Source organism: Anabrus simplex, chromosome 1 (genome assembly GCF_040414725.1).
Source record: "Anabrus simplex isolate iqAnaSimp1 chromosome 1, ASM4041472v1, whole genome shotgun sequence".
NCBI classification, from domain to species: Eukaryota; Metazoa; Arthropoda; class Insecta; order Orthoptera; family Tettigoniidae; genus Anabrus; species Anabrus simplex.
Genome location: NC_090265.1, coordinates 40,336,669 through 40,355,864, shown reverse-complemented (window position 1 = coordinate 40,355,864; position 19,196 = coordinate 40,336,669). Strand labels below are relative to the sequence as shown.

Sequence of the window (19,196 nt, the reverse complement as noted above, 5' to 3'; positions counted from 1 at the left end):
CAATGATCATCATAATCATCATCAACACACACTTAATAAGTTGTAGACCATGACATTCCTAATCCCTCATAGTAGCAATAATGGCAAAATGGTTTTCTATGCGCTCTGAGCAAATTTTAACAGGGAGGTAAAGGTTAATAGCTTTTTGAGATTTTGTTTCAATACTATACAATAAAACTGGATAAAATAGAACAAAGTCGAGGGTGGGGACGACTGTACCTCTTACCCCTCCCTAATCGCCTTCACTGCAAATGTGTGCTAAGGTGAAGCAGTTCTAGGACTAGGATGGAATTTTAAAAGTAAATTACAAGTGATCAAGGACATTTTTATTTAAAATTCACAGAATTAAACAAAAGGTTAAGGTAATAACTACAGTGCTGTCATAAAACTGCCATCACTTACAACTATCTCAAAAATCACATAATAAATAGCAGATACTGTACACTGTAAAGTAGTGGTCTGAACGTAATTTTTTCTTTCATTTGGTCCAAAGTAAAATTAACTTTTGGCGGTTGGGAATTAGAAGTGGGGAGCAGGGGAGGGGGAAATTTACAGACAAGAAAAAGTATCCGGGTTTGTTATAATAATTTTGTGTGGCTTTTTGTAGCCGAGTGCAGCCCTTGGAAGGCAGACCCTCCAATGAGGGTGGGCGGCATCTGCCATGTGTAGGTAACTGCGTGTTATTGTGGTGGAGGATAGTGCTATGTGTGGTGTGAGAGTTGCATGGATATTGGGGATAGCACAAACACCCAGCCCCCGAGCCATTGGAATAAACCAGTGAAGGTTAAAATCCCCGACCCGGCTGGGAATCGAACCCGGGACCCTCTGAACCGAAGGCCAGTACGCTAAACATTCAGCCAACGAGTCGGGCTCCGGGTTTGTTAATAATTAAAGAAAATAAAGGAACAGATTAGCAGATAAAACAACAAGGCATGTACAAATTGCTTTTTTTAATAATTCCTATAATCCCTAATTTCAGCCAGCTAGAATGGAATAAAACTGTAATGTTTTCTCCACAAAGTGGTCGCCCCCACCACCCCCCACCCCAATTGCTGCTACAGCTGGAAACTACTTTCATTTCCACAATCAGCTAAATATACAGAATCCCATTCATATACCCCAAAAAGTACTTTAATTTTAGGCCTAGAGAAGCTTTTGAGATATGGGTGGTGCTGATTAATGTTATCCAGTTTATGACTAGTGCACCTGGATGTTATGAAATGTGCTACTCATAGGACCAGTTTGTACCAACAGTACTTTCTAGTCCATTGAGGAAAGCAATGGCAAATGACCATTTTCCTCAGTATGACTTGTACACCTCAATATGGTGCTACCATTGGTTCTTGCAGCTTTCCTTTAAACAGCTTAACTTTTGGTGGTGCTAGTTGAGGATCCAACCAACCTTCATGCTTTGACTTAACAGACAGGCAGGCACACAATTGTTTAGTTTAATAATAATTTACCATGATACAAATGTTCAACCTGAAACATGTATTTACACCTTTTTGAGAATATTAATATTTCTCTTCTTTCAGGAAAGCAATACATTTGTTTATTAAAGACAGCTATTTCATTCTTGTTTACTTGTTTTGCTTTTAACCAGATGTTCAATAATTTGAAGTCATGTATCTGTCTCAATTTATCTTTCAGGTTGTCTCTGGATACAAGCTTGTTTTCACCATATTCTGATATACTGAACTTCCGGTACATGTTAAGTTATGTATGTATGTTCAGTCCGTCAGCGATTCCGCTGGTTGCATCCTCAACAGCTCTGCCATCAGCTGTCATAGATGGCCTAGGCATCACTGAAGAGGCGTTCTAGGGAAATGAGGAGTGAGGTAGTTTCCCGTTGCTTTCCTCGCTGAACCAGAGTTGCTATTACATATCAGTCTGCCAAGCCCACTGAAATGCATACACCAACCGACCCTATGAGCAACATTTTCACACCATTCATAGCAGGGACTGGCTGCATAAGGATTGGCATTACTAGCATCGCTCATACCTCGGTCACTTTCATATTGTCAAAGCCAAGGATAAGACAGAGACAGATCTATGAAAGTAACAAAATTACTCTAGCCTATACCAGAAGACATAGTGTACTGTAAACACTAGGTCCTGCCAGTAAAGGCATACATTTTAAGTTAGTATTGACATAATCGATGCCCGACTACAAACTTTGTTCCTATGAGCAACAACGCTTTTGGTCTCTTTACTACAGCTCCAAAACCTTATGTTTCATCATCATGTGATCTTTGTTTATACTGAAAGCAACTGTGACATTATGTGGCATGTTGGTGACGTTCAAAACAGGCTTAAGAAATTAAACAAGACAAATTTGACGCGACTGCCCTAAATGCAGATCAGTATTGATTGATTAAGAAAGGATTATGTTGATCAGTTTCCTTTTTAATCTGACTTGAGTTTGGTGCTTTATCAATACAACTACATTCTAGAAAATCACTATGCTAAGTTATATTCTCTTATTATATCCCACTGACAAAATTAAACTTTTTTTTTTTGGTACCAGTTCAATATATTAACAAATTTGAAGACCATATTTTTCTTTAATTGAAAAGTCAAATTCACTTCAGACAATAATTCTATTCTGCTCTTATCATGCTGGTGTGCATCAAATTGTAAAGTCTATTATTTTGTTTCAAGAAGTTGAGCATTACGATTAATATATCTTCCTTTCTTTCCCTAGCTTAACTCAATACTTCTTGAAATTTACTGTTTTAGTTCAGCAACAAAGGGCTGTTAATGTGATTTATTTTATTGTATACAGATAGCAGCAGCAATATGACACTCAAGATAAGTTTGGTGTAAAGGACAACACTTGCTCACTAAAATTCACTAACTGGAGTTATGAGACTTTTCAGATTACATCTCAGACAAATGTAATATCACTGATAGCTTGGCATCCTTTCATTATGTCAAAAGCAATATTATTGAATTTGGTGTCCAATTAGGAGACATTCAAGAGGAAGACTAGGGTGTGTTTTTGATGGTAACATTTTAAAAATGCTCATAAATGTGGAATCTTTTATATATTTTAATTTTATAACTTTTATCAAGTTCTATAAACAATCACTTTATGAAACAAACAAGCAGGCAGGACACCAGTATTCAATAATATTGCGGTCCAGACAGCAAAAGTAGAGGACACAAGGGGACAATCCACAACATGACCAAGAATACATGAATTAAAATAAATTTAAAAAATACTGTTTGAAACAAGAAAATAATAACCATCACTACTGTATAAAACAAAAGCCATTCAAACATGCATTGCAAAAGCAGATGGGATTGTAGAGAAAACTTAGTGACAAACCCATGCAAGGCATGAAGTACATTAATGGCAGTGAAACGTCAGATCTCCTCGTCCTTCTTCTCCTCCTCCTTACCCTATCACTGCGAACATTACTACCAACAAGAGGAGAAACAGCACTATACATGCAAGATGAAAGAAAGTAAGATTTGCTCAGTCAAGAGTCCAGAAATCCCTTGTTTTGTTGCTTTTAGGTAACACTCCACGACTCACGTCATCACCAAATGCATTATACACCAGTCGAGTCGTGACGCGAACTGCATTCCTTTCTCGCAGCTAAATAGAAACTAGTTGCAATCCACACTATCGTGTGGCTATTTACAAGAATCAGGAGTAAATAAAAGCATTAGGACACTACTTGCACAGAGAGTTAAAAAAATTGCAATGTCTCTACAGCTATTTGGAGGTTTTAAATTTTGTGTCAGGCATTAACTGCAAACACTATCATCAATTCAACTATTCTTCAGATAGGATTGTAAGTAAGTTATCAGGATAGCCTGTAATGATCTTCAAAAATTATAATGGACATGATCAATTCTTTTTTCTTCTTAACTCTTTGGTTAGTAAGTTAATGATTAACATTCCATATTTCTGATGCTGGGAATATTCTACATTTAAGAGGAGACCCTACTGAATTTTCTATCAATGTTAATTTTACCATGATTTACACCAAATTTGGTGAAACAGTTAAAATAGTCTACACTGAGAAAATTTCAAAATTTGGTTTAAACCGAATCAAAAATTATGGTTTCTTTTTTTTCCAAAAAAAAGTGGCCTTCTTAGAAAATGCTCCAGGTACACCAATTTTTTGTTTTCTAGTTTGAAACGGTTGCTATGCTTAGGAAAGTCAAAGAAATAATTTGTAGTATTATATTTATAATTAGTTAAAAGTTATATTTTAACAACTATTTTGTTAAAATATGGCACTGCATTTTAAGAACAATTGGTTTCTTTTATGCATTGGCTTAAAGCATTTCTGCCACCTGTTTAAAAAATGGATAATATAAATTATGAACAGCACATTGGTGCACGTTTGGGCAAAGTTTGAATCTAATCAGGTTAAAAGTGGTTTATATGGAGGAGTTGCTTTTGATTAAAAGCAAAGGTGAATTGGGCATGCCCAATTAGAGATGCCCAGGTATGATTTAAATGTATCCGCTAGATCTTTAGAAAGAGATGCACACATATATAAAAAAGATACTATCATGTGCCCCAAGTTGGAGTGTTTACCAGTTAAAATATGGCACTGCATTTTAAGAACAATTGGTTTCTTTTATGCATTGGCTTAAAGCATTTCTGCCACCTGTTTAAAAAATGGATAATATAATTTCTGTCTTTTAGCCAATTTTGGTCCAAAATCTTGTTAGGTTTCCCCATTAATGAACTAAAATATGTACTTAGTCCTGGCTATCCAAAGAAATTGTAATTACTGTACATCTAAAATACAGGCCCAGTTTCAATCAAGTAATTGCAGTAATGCAGACCCCAGATAACTGCAAGATAATCTCCAAACAGCGAAGACGAGCTCAGACCACGGAGTTTCAGTGTGCGTGGAACAAGCACCTTGCACACCTCCTGTGTCATGCATAGCTGTTACTGGCGTTAGTGCTTTGGGCTAACCCTGCATGACAAGCATATCAAATTATTTGTCCAGTCTTTTTATTAAAAAAAATCATTCCTATAGATTCTAAAATTCTGTGAATATCCACAAATATTTTTTCCACAAGATTCAAATGTCACTACTGCAGCAAAAAGCAGCACAAAAATAAAGTTGTATGTACAAGAGGTAACAGTAGGGAATGTACAATTGAGTTAAACTACCACCTACTCTTAGCAGCACTGACAGTTCAGTCGCATCACTTGGATGTGGTACAAAAGATCTAATATTACGGAAAGGATATCATTCACTCTGCAATACACTTAACAGGAAAAATATTTACAGTTCAATAAAGGTGAAATTGTTTAAGAGCTTTGTACAGAGGATTGAAGTTGGTTGTAATAGTCATGAAGTGGCCCCTTGATGTCTGATTTCAGACATAAATATAACACTAGCTGCATCTGTTAGAAAAAGATGCACAATATATATCAGAAACTTCAGTGAACACCAGTTGAAAATATATTTTCCCTAATTACACACAAATGAATGTGAACAAGCTAGACAAGTTAAAGCAAATTTTAGTGATTAGAAAAGAAGCATTTCATCATTGTAAATAATCTACAGTTGTACTGTAATTATCATGATCAATCATATAGTAAAATAATTAAATATTTTGATAAAGTGGAAACCATTTTCTTTTCAGTTTCAAATTAGTTAACATGTAATCTGTAAGTTCTACAGTCTGTCAAAATTAATGAAATATTAAGAAAACACTACAAAATATCTGGAAAAGGAAACATTTTATTAATAACAGACTGACAAGTTGGTTCCTCTTAGTAATAAAATGTTTTCTTTTACAGGTACTTTCTAACGTTTCCTTATCTTGCATTAAAGGTTATATGATAACTGAATGGTTTATGTAAAAAAAAAAAAAAAAAACTTACTGTACATCAATGCCGAAGCTGTTGTGACATCACATGCTGATCATTGTATTATTTATTTTAGTATTACAGTCTTTGACCAGATATTGTTTTGACTTGGATCATACTGATATGAGATTGTGATACCCTCAATATATTAAACAATTTCTTGTTATTAAATTTTAAACAGAAGCAATTGTGTACAAATTATTGAATTATTTTTAAGCTATGAAATGTATGGTTAGCGTTACTGTTTTGTGATGTATGACATCATGATGGGCAGCACAAGGAACTTGTGATGGTACAAGAATGGGCAAAATACTGTTTGTTAATGAATTTGTGATATGAAGAAAGGCTAAGAGAAGAGTCCAAAAACATCCAGATGCAACAAATGTAAAGTTGGAAGAATGGAGATTGGGAAACAGCATGGAGAAGAGAAAGACAAATGGGATAGCAAAGGCAAGGAAGAAGATATCTGAGATAAGGAATTAAATTGTGGAAAGTTCCAAGTACTGTACTTAGAAAGTACAATTAAGGAGAATTCAAGAAGCGCACAAGTGCTTGGCCATAATTAATTTATTTCACTGAATAGCCACTAAATTTGTAGATACTATCATAGCATATACATAATTTCTGCAGTCTGGGAGTAGAAAGTGAAATTCTGTTCTTGTCACCATTTCTGAACTTTTAAACTTCTGAGAGGTGGAGCGAGCGAAATCTGAAGATGCATTTTTAGTTTTCCTGACAAGTCAGCAAATATTATCATATTTAAATGCTGAGTGAAGAACACATTCCTAATTTAATGAGTTTGCTCACAATGGTTATAATAGATGATCAATTTCTCTCATCAGGGCATAGAGAAGAATAGTTTCTACTATGGTATGATAAATATTACTGAAAAATTGGTGATTATGTAAGAGTACATATAAACAAAGAATGTTTTAATCTGTGCCCATATTAAACATGTAAACTGACTGTTAGACTCATCCTTGAGCAGTTCTTATACAAAGACTCTGTAGTGATAAATACTACACTGTAGAAAGTTTTACCATGTTTTTTTAATGTGTTGTTCCTATCAACATATTGTTCTATTTCAAATCACTGTCAAAAGAGAGAAAAGGTAAAAGTGGCTCATCCTCCACAGCAGTGGGAACTTTGAATGCCATCTTCAGATCTACTTAACAGAAGAGAAGTTTTACTTGTCCATCCACAGTCTAGTTTAGAGGCTTAATTGAAGATTTTAAAACAAAATTTCCACAATATAATGAGGAAGTTTTAGAGGGCAGTCATATTAATAGAACAATTTATTTTTGGAAAAGTTTCAGATTCTTTGTTTTTCTTTTCACAGAGAGGGAGAGGTTGCATTCAAGTTCTATGGTCTCCTAACTTTTTTCTTCCAAATAGTAGCAAGCTAAAACATCCTTCAGCATCATCTGGTTTACAGCAGCTGCAACTAAGAGATATTTTAGATACTTAAAATGGCAATATTTACATTCCAGGAACAAAATGTAATCATTTTTTTCACCTGCATCGTGTCACACCAATTGCAATTCATTGTCAACTGAGTGAAACATGGATGTGAAAACTATGCATTTGTGGGTGTAAAAATTCATCAAATGCAGAATGTCATGAGTAAACAAACCAAAACAGCTTTGGGGATGCACCAGTTGATCTGAGAACATGATTGCATGCATGGAAGACGAAATTCTGAGGACAAAGTTTCTCTCGACATTGTAACAAAAAAGGCCTGAGAGAGAATCAGTTGTGCTTTTCCAATAAGGCAACGTTCCTGCTCATAAGGTTTCTTCATGATAACAACACTGAAGTGATTGCTCATCATCTCTACTCACCTGACCTTGCACCCAGTGAGTTTCAACTATTTCTAATGCTGAAAGTCACTCTCCAGGGTTGCACACTTTTCAGCTATGCTGCTCTTGCATCAGCAATTTTCCCATGGGCAAGACAGACTCCTAAAGAAGCCTTTGTAGCAGCCAAGCAATCATGACAGTGATGTTACAAAAATTGCATGTATGTAGATGGAGATTACTGTTTATGGACAAATGATGGAAGTTTCACAGTATTGGCAAAAGTACACTTTGAGAAAGAAAATAAGGAACCCTAGAACTTGAATACACTTCATATAAATTAAAGGTATTGAATGAATATCCAAGTAGTTTCACTGGGCTGGCATCTTCCATTTACCTGAGAGGGGAAGGAGGCTTCAGGCTTGCTATGTTTTAGAAGTAATCCACTACATAGTACCAAAATATTTTCTACACTTTCAGTCCTCATTTTTAATAAGCAAGGTCCTTTAGGTGGCACTACAATGTAATATAATGAAATTCTTCGAAAGATAAATCTTTACGGGATAAATCTGTCGTCAATTTAGAGAACACTTCTTATAAAATGTTATATCAACAATTGTAACCAGACAAAGGGCCACCACACTCACTATAGAAAGGACCAGGCAGGATTAAGGAAGGGTATGAATATAAGGTTAAATCTAAGATATGTAACAGTTAATAACCACTGCGACCTATACCTGCAAATTTACAGCTTCTATTTGACAATATGGTTAAACTTGAAGAAAAAATAAACCCTTGGTTATTTCATGAAACACTAACTTGGTCCAAGTTTAATATGCAGGTAGAAGTAGCATGAAGTTTACTGTGTAAAATTAACCTTGCAAGGGGAAAACACATACATAATAAGAAAAACATCATAATCAATAACTACAGCAAACTGTATTAAGACGTTCATAATGTTAGATAAAGTCTCAAGCAACCAAATGAAACACCAGGAACTATATAATATATGGTTAGTAAAAAATGCTGAAAAAACATGAAAATTTAGTTTACCTTGAAAGACTTCAGAGGATAGTCAAGATACCCAAATATGAAAAGAAAAAGTAAAAAGAAATTATTTAGTTGTATTGTGCTTGAAATGGTTTATAAAGTTGATGATGATGTAGTGCTAGAATAAAAGTAAGCATCATATAGGAATACATGAAAATACACAACCTTCAGCAAAGAACACACACTGGTAAGATAAGAGTGGGAACAAACAACTGTCCATCATTTATCCATGACCGTAGTAGTAGTAGTAGTAGTAGTAGTAGTAGTAGTAGTAGTAGTAGTAGTAGTAGTACCAAAGATGTCTTAAGTGTTCAGTATATATCTGCTCTTATGCCAGGCGTAGTTTTTTGTGGCCAGAGACAAAACACGTTATAAGATACTTTTACACAATTTATTTCCATTAATTTAATTTCATGCTATTCATCTTCATGTTCACGTACTGTTTATCTTTGTCTTATTTTTCAGAATAAAAGAATAAGTAAAAAATAAATAGATTAATAATAATGCATTATTTATAACACTGTACAAATAAACAACCATTAATTGTAGAAGAAATAATGATAGATGGAATAACGTGATCAGCTACCAAAGTTGATTTTCACCAAGTAGTTTCATTTTTCAGTTTAGTTCATTATAGTACTGGGAGGAACACAAAGCCCAAACAATCCCTTCAAAGAGACCTGAACGATGGACTGACTAAAATGATCCTATTTGGTCATAAAAGAAGTACCTAGTATATTGCTATGCTTTATATCAATACATTATTATTTATTTATAAATAATTGGGCATGGAAGATACGTCTCCAATGGTATGGTCACGGCCTGCGTGCTGACCTGGAGCAGTTGCCAATTTCACCCACACCTTTGAAATGAATGGGCAACGACCACATCGACATCCAAAGCAGTGCTGGCATGACACAGTGAATCCTGATATGAAGACTCTGAACTAAGTGACACCATATGATGACCAAGACTGTGCAAGTTTAGAACAACGGATCCTGCACCAGCGGGAAAACTCTAAGAGAAAGAAGAAGAAGAAGAAGTTTATTTATTTATTTATTTATTTATTTATTTATTTATTTATTTATTTATTTATTTATTTATTTATTTATTTATTTATTTATTTATTTATTTATTATTTGTTAAATGGCCAACTAGGGTCCATGATAATTTTCATTATACATTCTGGCATTTATTGAATTTTCCTTTGATCCAGTTGGTTTTCATTAGCTTGTTGTATCAAGCACAGCGTACATCGAACCATTTTGCATCAGTTGTCTATTTCTCATCTCGGAAAGTCCCAAATGTTATGATGCTTGTTCTGAAAAGTCTCGATTTGTGCACATCTGGTTATAGGCCCATTTCTTCTAGGTCTTTCTTGATGTTAACATATGAGGGAAGCAATGGGAAACTATCTCAATGTCCTTTTTGCTAGTGGTTTAACATCGTACTAACACATCAAAGGTGATGCAAGGATGGGAAAGGGCTAGGACTTGGAAGGTAGTCACTGTGGCCTTAATTAAGGTACAGCATCAGCATTTACCTGGTGTGAAAATAGGAAACCCCAGAAAACCATCCTCAAGACTGCCAATGGTGGGATTCAAACCCACCATCTCCCGAATTCAAGCTCAAAGGTACACAACCCTAACCGTATGGCCAACTCGCTCGGTAACTACCTCAATCCTCATTTCCCTAGTACGCCTCTTCAGTGACACTTAGGCTTCTTATGATAGCTGTGGTGGAGATATTGAAGTTCCAACCAGGCTTGGGCTGAGGACTAAACGTACATAATGCTCTCTATATTAGAAGGATTAATTTCTGAGCGAAATTGTTAGTGTAGCAAAGTGAATTTTCTAGAATTCTTAAGCACACCTATTACCTTTATTAGTATTGTTGTTGCTATTAGGCTTACATACGTTTATGATATTTACTTGAAGTGCATTCAAAATTGAAATTATTTGAAATTATCTCAGATTATTTAACAACATTCTTTACAGTGTTTAATCATCATTTAAGTATTTTTTCTACCACAGTTATTTTATTCACCACTTTCTAAGGTCCCTAACAATCAGTTCTTGTTTTCTCATGTAGTACTAATAGTAGTAGTAGTTTTTTTCTATTTGTTTTACATTGCACCGACACAGATAGGTCTTTGGCGACGATGGGATAGGAAAGGCCTAGGAAGTGGAAGGAAGCGGCTGTGGCCTTAATTAAGGTACAGCCCTGGCATTTGCCTGGTGTGAAAATGGGAAACCACAGAAAACTATCTTCAGGGCTGCCGACCGTGGGGCTCGAACCCACTATCTCCCGATTACCGGATACTGGCCACACTTAAGCGACTGCAGCTATCGAGCTCGGTAGTAGTAGTAGTAGTAGTAGTAGTAGTAGTAGTAGTAGTAGTAGCAGCAGTAGTAGTAGTACAGTTACGTACTTATAACACTCTGAAATCTTACCAGTGTTCTCTTTCTTAGCCATCTGATCTGCATTTACATGCTCATCCTCAAGTTTTCAATGTATTGCATGTATTAGGAATGGGATACAACAACTGCAGTACCGGTAATTGAGAATGATTTGATGGTGCCAATATATTTCTTCCTTTGGCCACGTGAGCAAATATGTGAGCTGCTGTCTGTTATTGGCAAAATAAGATAAACTGGACCTTATTCCAGAAAAGAGTCATGTTGGAAGAGTTTTGCTTATTTACAAATACATTATCATTTGAAATACGGTACCTACAATGAAGAAATTTAACAGTAATTTTATTTTTCTTCATATTTTTGAAGTATCCCATTCTTAATGTTACATAATGTACTGTATGAAGAATCAGAAAGACAATAACATTGTAATTGTATAAACTTTGTACTGTTAGTAAGAGTTATGTTTATGTGAGAAGAAGGAAGCTTCTTATTAGAGTAATATGACTTGTAAAATTATCTGGTAGACATATTGTACTGACTGACTTTACTGATTGTTGGATGTCTGTTTTCTTTGACTGAATCATAAAATCTGTTGCTCTGAATAAACTCAAGAAAGGTCTTTGAAAGGTAGATAGATAAAGCAATTAGGAAATTACAACTTGAACATCAACAGTGTTAGAAATATTTAATTAAAGCCCAAACCTCAATTCTCATCCTCACCACACTAACAATCCCTTATTGAAATAATATAAGAGCTATAAGCACAAGATTGATGTGTCACATAAATATTATCTCCTCCTCCTTATAAACAAAACAGTTCATATGAAAAAAATAAACATAAAAGCAAAACCTCCTCTCCTATATTCCATATTAAATCCTGAAACCAACTCTAATGCACCTTTTGCAAAATCAAAAGGTGTTCAATTAGTTTCAGCTAAACAAGAAGAAAACTCTTAAAGAGGGTGGTAATAGTCAAAAATCTTATATTTTTTATTGCAAATCTATTAAACATTGTTTTGAAACAGCCAATTAAATCAAATCAAATATAAATGAATATTAACAACAAAGGCGAAGTAGTCCTATGCATCACTGAGTGCTCGCTTGCTGAAGAAGTGCACAAATCCATTGAAAAGTTACCAGAAAAAAAAAAAAAAATGATAAACTATAAAATGAATGTTGGGTCTGCCTACCATTAACAGATTATTAATTTTGGAGAAAACACCTCTTCTCTTTCATCAGAGGTTGCCTTTGATGATTCATCATTATTGTTATTTCTCTCCCAGATACAATCATCTTCCATGCCATCCATCTTGTTTGCAATCCCATTTTCTTCACAATGATCTCTTGTGGAATGAATCGCCATTCCTGGATGATCCATTCACAGATCAATTTGAGGGAAGGGCTCTTGATTTTTCTGGTTGGCATCAGCAGTCCCTTCTGTGTAAATCCACCATTCATGGTCCTTAAATGACTTCTTATTGGTCACATCAAGTAGCTACAGTATCAATGTTAAATCACCAGGATTAATGGCAAGATCTGAACTCATCATCAACATTTCTTGTCTAAGGTCATCAACAAGATGGCCACAGAAACTGTCCAAAACCAGGAGACTAGCTATGATTGAACAGATGGCCTAGACATCTCCGCCGTACAACTAACATCCAATCTTTCATTAAGTTGGTCACTTTGCATCCTTTCTCTTGGGCACGAACATGTACCTCAGGAGGAAACTTCCCTTTTGGAATGATTTTCCTTTTAAATATCATGTACAGAGGGAGTTTTCACCCATCTTCAGTGATGGCTAACGTAACTGTGTAATGAAGAGGTTGTTGTTTGCATTTTGATACTGGACACATTTTTTTCATTGATTGTGGTGTTCCTGCCATATCAAAGAAAGTCTGCATTTGATTTACATTCCCAATTTACAAAAGCAGGTAGCTGTACTCGCACTATTTTCATACAATGTACTAATGGAGATTGACCACATTTTTCAGTATGGCATAGAGAAATGTCCTTCAAAGAGAAAGGTTATTTTTCTTCATGAATGTACACAGCCATCTTCTGCTTCCTCTAAACTGTGAAATATATATATTATTTTTCTTTGTGATCTCTAGCAACTTTAACTGCAGCATTTCATGTGAAAATTAACACACATTATTTTTTAACCCACTTATACAGAATGTAACTAAATATTTGGGAAAGCTCTGGGGATTCCAAAGAGGACCTGACAACAAGCAGAGCATGTCCTGTAAACATATGGTTTATTTGCTTTCGTTTCCATGTTACAGACATTGTTTGTGGTGTACATAACACAGACCACTGATGTAAAATTGCTCTAGCAGCAAGAGCAAAATGAGGCAGTGCTCCATCATCCATGAATCACATGCGCTGAATTAAATCCAGTGGAACGTCTTCCAACGAACCACGTAAATCATTTGTTAAAAAGATGCAGTTGACACTCCTGTCAATGTTCCCAGTAAAATTAAAGAAGCAATTAAAGTGTGCATTTTGAGCACCTTCTGCAGAGAACTGTAAGTAGTAAATTACACTTTATCAACACAAATGACTAACCTGCATAGTGAAGTGGTCTATGTTATGTACACCACAAACAATGCCTGTAACATTGAAACGAAAGCAAATAAATCATACGTTTACAGGACATGTTCTGATTGTTGTCAGGTCCTCTATTGAATCCCTGGAGCATTCCCACATGTTTAGTTACATCCTGTATATTTTAACAGTTCTTTTTCTACTTCTGGATACTGACCTGATTTTGGTCCCCAAAATGATAACGCTGTGTTCTTTGCACACTGCAACTGTTGGTAACTGATAATGTAACGTCCATACTTCATATGGACTACTGCTGCTGGACACTGTCAAATACCCTGTGGTCTTACCTATTAACGCAAGTCACTTATCTTTCCCTTAAACTGCCCCATGTTAATGTGTTAAGTCATCCTTTGTAGGACATACACTAACATTTTGACACTGTTATCCTTCACAACTAATAATTTACAGCCAACGGCTGATATACAACGTGCGTTCCATAAGTAATGCGACCAATTTTTTTCTGACGCAACTGTACACCGTAGCGTGTTCTAACCTGCTGGGCTAGGTGGAGGGGGGTGTTAGCTTCAAACGCTCTTTGTCTCATTCGGCAGCAAGCTACCGGAGAGTCAGGACGTGCGTTTTCGTCAAGCCCGTTTTGAGTTCATGTAACATGGCACAATGGATCATTCTGTAGAGCAACGGTACACTACCAAATTTTGCGTTAAACTTGGGAAGTCCGCCACCGAAACGTTTCCATTACTTCAGCAGCCTTTGGGACTGATTGCTTGTCCAAATCACAAGTTTTCCGATGGCACAAGTCGTTCATGGAGGGCCGAGAGGAGATCACCGACGAACCTTGCAGTGTTATAATCTATTAGCTTCATTTCCGTATTGATTGGTATCACAGTATAAAGATAATTTAAAAGTCACCACCTTATCAATACACAGATTTATTTACTTCAAAATTGGTAAATTAGGTCAAGACCGGTTTCACTTGTAAGAAGAGGCAAAGCAAGATAGTATAAATATGTATTCGGTCCTATTTATGTAAACATTTCTAACTGACCAGTTATATCAGATTACAATATCACAAACAGTAACAACCCATAGTACTGTTGTTAACTTATGTTAACCCTATCTTACGTTTGAAAAATGTGCACATATAGCACTACATATTAGTACTTTTAATGTAAAGAATTTATTTTAATAAGCTACCATATACCAATATTTTAGTTATGAAGAGTTCATTTTAACTAGATCATCCCATGCTTGTACCTAACAAGCAGCAAAAATAACAATATAAACAAGGGATTGAACCCTTTCCCATCAGACTAACTTTAAACATTTCCAACTGGCCTTCATATTAGACCACAACTTTACAAATGGTAACAAACCATGGAACTAATGTCAATAAATGTAAACCCCATTTTAATATATAAAACAAGTACAGAAGGTACCACATACTTGTATTTTAGTATTAAAGATCCATTTTAATAATGTACTATATACCAGTGTTTTAGTCATGAAGAATCTAAATTACAAGGTTATTCTATGTTTCTTCCATTTGACCGAACTATAAAAAGTGAAATTTCATAACTTATATATAAGGACGTAATTAGGCTATTGACATAAAAAAAAAAAAAAAAAAAACAGATATACAGTGACATACCTCTAACAACGGTATATTTTTTGAAGATCCTACAATAGTCTCACTATTACCAAGGTGCACAAATGCAAGAATAATTTTATTCTATACTTTGTAATATAAATTGTAATATGGCAACATGTAAAAAACAACATGTACTTTTAAACTAAAAGATGTACACACTTTACCATCTCAGTAAGCAATTTGCCAGTGTTTTCATCAAATAGATAAATTATATTGAATGTAATAATTTTGACACTGTATGTAAAGAAGTATTAGGACCTATATACGCAATAATTTAGACATAGTGAGCCTATAAATCTCACACACATGTTTTCAAACTAAGATGTACCCACCAACATTCTAAATACAAAAATTTTTTTTGACTCAATTGAATTAACTAAAAGATTAATATTTTACATGGGATGTTTTTGTAAATATCTTTTTTTTATATGTATGTCAACTGAGGATGATCCCTTAGGGGTCGAAACCGGTCTTGACCTAATTTACCAATTTTGAAGTAAATAAATATGTGTATTGATAAGGTGGTGACTTTTAAATTATCTTTATACTGTGGAACCTTGCAGTGGACGGCCATCAATCTCACGAGTCGACGAAAATGTGACGCGTGTGCACGATTGTTTGAACTCTGACAGACGGCTGAGCCTTCAATTGATAGCACAAACTCTTCACTTGGCAAAAACAACCGTTTTCCGCATTGTGACTAAAAAGGAGGGTCTCGCGCTGCTGAAGTGACATCAAGGATACGTGGAAAGTTCATCACGACAACGCGCCGAGTCACAGCGCCTTCATTGTTAACGACTTCCTGGCCAGGACCAAAACCCCATTGGTTCCCCAGCCTCCCTACAGTCCTGACCTGGCTCCCGCTGACTTTTTTTTTTTCCTCGGTTAAAAGGAGTCATGAAAGGAAAACATTGGGACATGACTGAAAGAATCCAGGCGCATGTTACATCAGCTCTAAAGGACATTCCAGAAAAGGCCTTCCAGGATGCCTTCCAGGCATGGAAACACTGCCTCCAGAAGTGTATCAATGCAAGAGGGTGCTATTTTGAAGAATTTTTATTATTTGTACGAATATTTTCAATAAATGATATTTTATGAATTTGGTCGCATTATTTATGGAACGCACCTTGTATTGTTGTCTTTATCATCATTGAACATTGTTTTTCTCTTGACTTTCCCACTGTAATATGTCATTATTATATCTTAGTATTTACAATTTAATTACAAATCAGGTACCTGATTTATGCCTTGAGGTAGTACTATGACCGATGATGCCCTCAAAGAAGGGCGAAACATGTCTCATATAGAAATAATGATAAATTCCTAAATGTTTAAAATTTCTGATGTATTGAATAAGTGACATAATAAACTATTTAGCATCCTACATATAGTATCTTCAATACAGATCAAAAATGATATTAACCATTTGCATGATTATGTTACCGAGACCAGAACAGATATTGCACCTTACATACAAAAAGCCATGGGAGGTCTTGGGATTGCCTATTAACTGTTTTGGTCCTAATATAAGACTGTCAATTTTATGTTTTTGTGTTAAAATGTAAAAAACTGCAGTTGTTTTATTTGCGCACATTATATTTAGATGGTTTGTATTATTTCCTACTCGTACTGACATGTGCAGCGAGTGCGCTTTCCAGCTGAGCTCAAGGTCACAAATCAACCGTAATTTCTAAAGTTATTGATGACTTTTGTTTTCTTTTTCCAATTTGATTGGATTAGTGACAGGCAGAATTGATTATAGTGCATTCGAGAACTTTTGAAAATTGATACTTACATTCAAAATCATGTTCTTGAGTTCAACATAACCTTTAAAGGTCGATGTAGGCCTAATTTACGAGGCACAAGATTTTCAGTAGAAACTGACTCCGAACAGTGCATGGTACCGGAGACCAAATTACAATGGAAGATAAAGAAAAGAAGGGATTTTGCCATCATGTTGGATGCTTTTGTATCTAATGCGATTTATTTTATTAGATAAGAGAATTAAAAACTACTTGTAGTCAACTGCCGTTTGGCTTGGCGTTATTAGATTTTTCTAATAAGAGTTTGGCTAATCAAAGTTGCTGAACTGAAAGAAGTTTTCACAGGAAACTGACGGAGTTTACCCCCTGCAAAACTGAATATAAAGTATCAAGATTTTGAACTCGCATACTGACAGTTAATGTGTGATGCCAGTTTCGATGTCTAACATGCCTACCTCTCATCCAGATGGCCCGGGTTCGATTCCCGGCCAGGTCAGGTATTTTTACATGGATATAAGAGCCGGTTCCAGGTCCACGCAGCCTGCATGATTACCTTTAACTGAGGAGCTATCTAATGGTGAGATGGCGATCCCGGTCTAGAGAGCCAGAAATAACGGCTGAGAGGATTGGTCACACTGACCATGCATCACCTCGTGCAGGCCTTCGTGCTGAGCAGCGGCCGCTTGGCAGTCAAATGCCCATTGGGGCTGTAGTTTGGTTTATTTAGGAGTGTTTGTAAATTACCAATATAGGCCTATATATTTCATTTTTGTGATGTTTGGCCAAATTGTTGATGGTTTTCATTCATTCCCAGATTTTCCGTTTTCCCATGTTGTACGTTTTAGTTTCATGATCCCTCCAAAAATGGAGAATCGAGGTTCCACTGTATTAAACACGCTGCTGTCAACAGCCATTCAGAAGCAACACTTTTCATGTTTTTTATGACTGTGTTTTTTCCATCGAGTTTCACTCAGCCTACGTGATTACAATTGAGGAACTATCTGATGGTGAGATATCGGCCTCGGTCTAGTAAGTCAAGAATAACGCCCAAGAGGATTCGTCGTGCCGACCACACGACACCTCGTAATCTGCAGGTCTTCAGGCTGAGCAGCGGTAGGCCATACCCCTTTGGGACTGTTGCACCATGGAGTTTGGTTTGGTTTTGTGGTTGCTTCAAATCCATTTTTCGTATCAAATTCTTTCAAATACGTTTATTCGACAAACACAATTTCTTTTGACTGCCTAGCTTTCCCCAGTTTATGAAATTTGAAAGCTTATCAGTACTTGTCTCAGTAACCTTTTATCAGTGAGTGGCACGGAAATTCCTAGTTGTTGCTGGTTTGAAATTAGTACAGCCGAGGAAGGATTACCACATTCATTTGAGCATTGTACTAACATTTTATAGGGGATAAAATATTATTTCCGAATACAATTTGATTCCTAGCAGGGTCGGGAATTTTAACCATCACTGGTTAATTTCTCTGGTACGGGGGCTGGGTGTATGTGTCATCTTCATCATCATTTCATTATAATCATGACACGCAGATCGCCTATGGGCGTCAAATTGAAAGACCTGCACTTGGAGAGCCGAACATGTCCTCGGACACTCCAGTCACTAAAAGCCTTACACCATTTCATTTTGCCACATGGCAATGAAGGTCACCGAGACCCAGCCTGGGCAAATCTGCCACTTTGAAGCGTTGCAGGTAACGTATGGTGTAAATTGAAAACTTTGAAGATGTTTTGTGTACGTACTATGTATAAGTTCAATTCTTTGGTGCTAGATGGCATCTTGTCTGACATGTGTTATGGGAATCTGGTGGACTTAGATTGTTAGTAGAAAATAAAAATTATAAAATAAGGAATATACCTAATTTCTATTCTTCTGTACAACATAGATGCCATGCCCCTACCTTTTATAACTGACTCAGCTGTCTAGTACAATGTGCACTGACCACAGAGTGAATTAGATTACAAAAAAACGATTAGGACACCTTATTCCCTGTAATATCATCTACATCCATTTCTCTTACTTGCAATGTACAAAAATGCTAAAGCCATTGCTAACTATTAGAGGAGAGAAAATAATTTGCTAAT

General features: G+C 35.8%; 1 protein-coding gene across 1 annotated transcript in view; it reads right to left on the bottom strand.

Moving 5' to 3' along the window:
- Fas1 (fasciclin 1) overlaps window positions 1-19,196 on the bottom strand; it is a 219,556-nt gene that overhangs the window by 99,023 nt on the left and 101,337 nt on the right. The window lies entirely within an intron of this gene.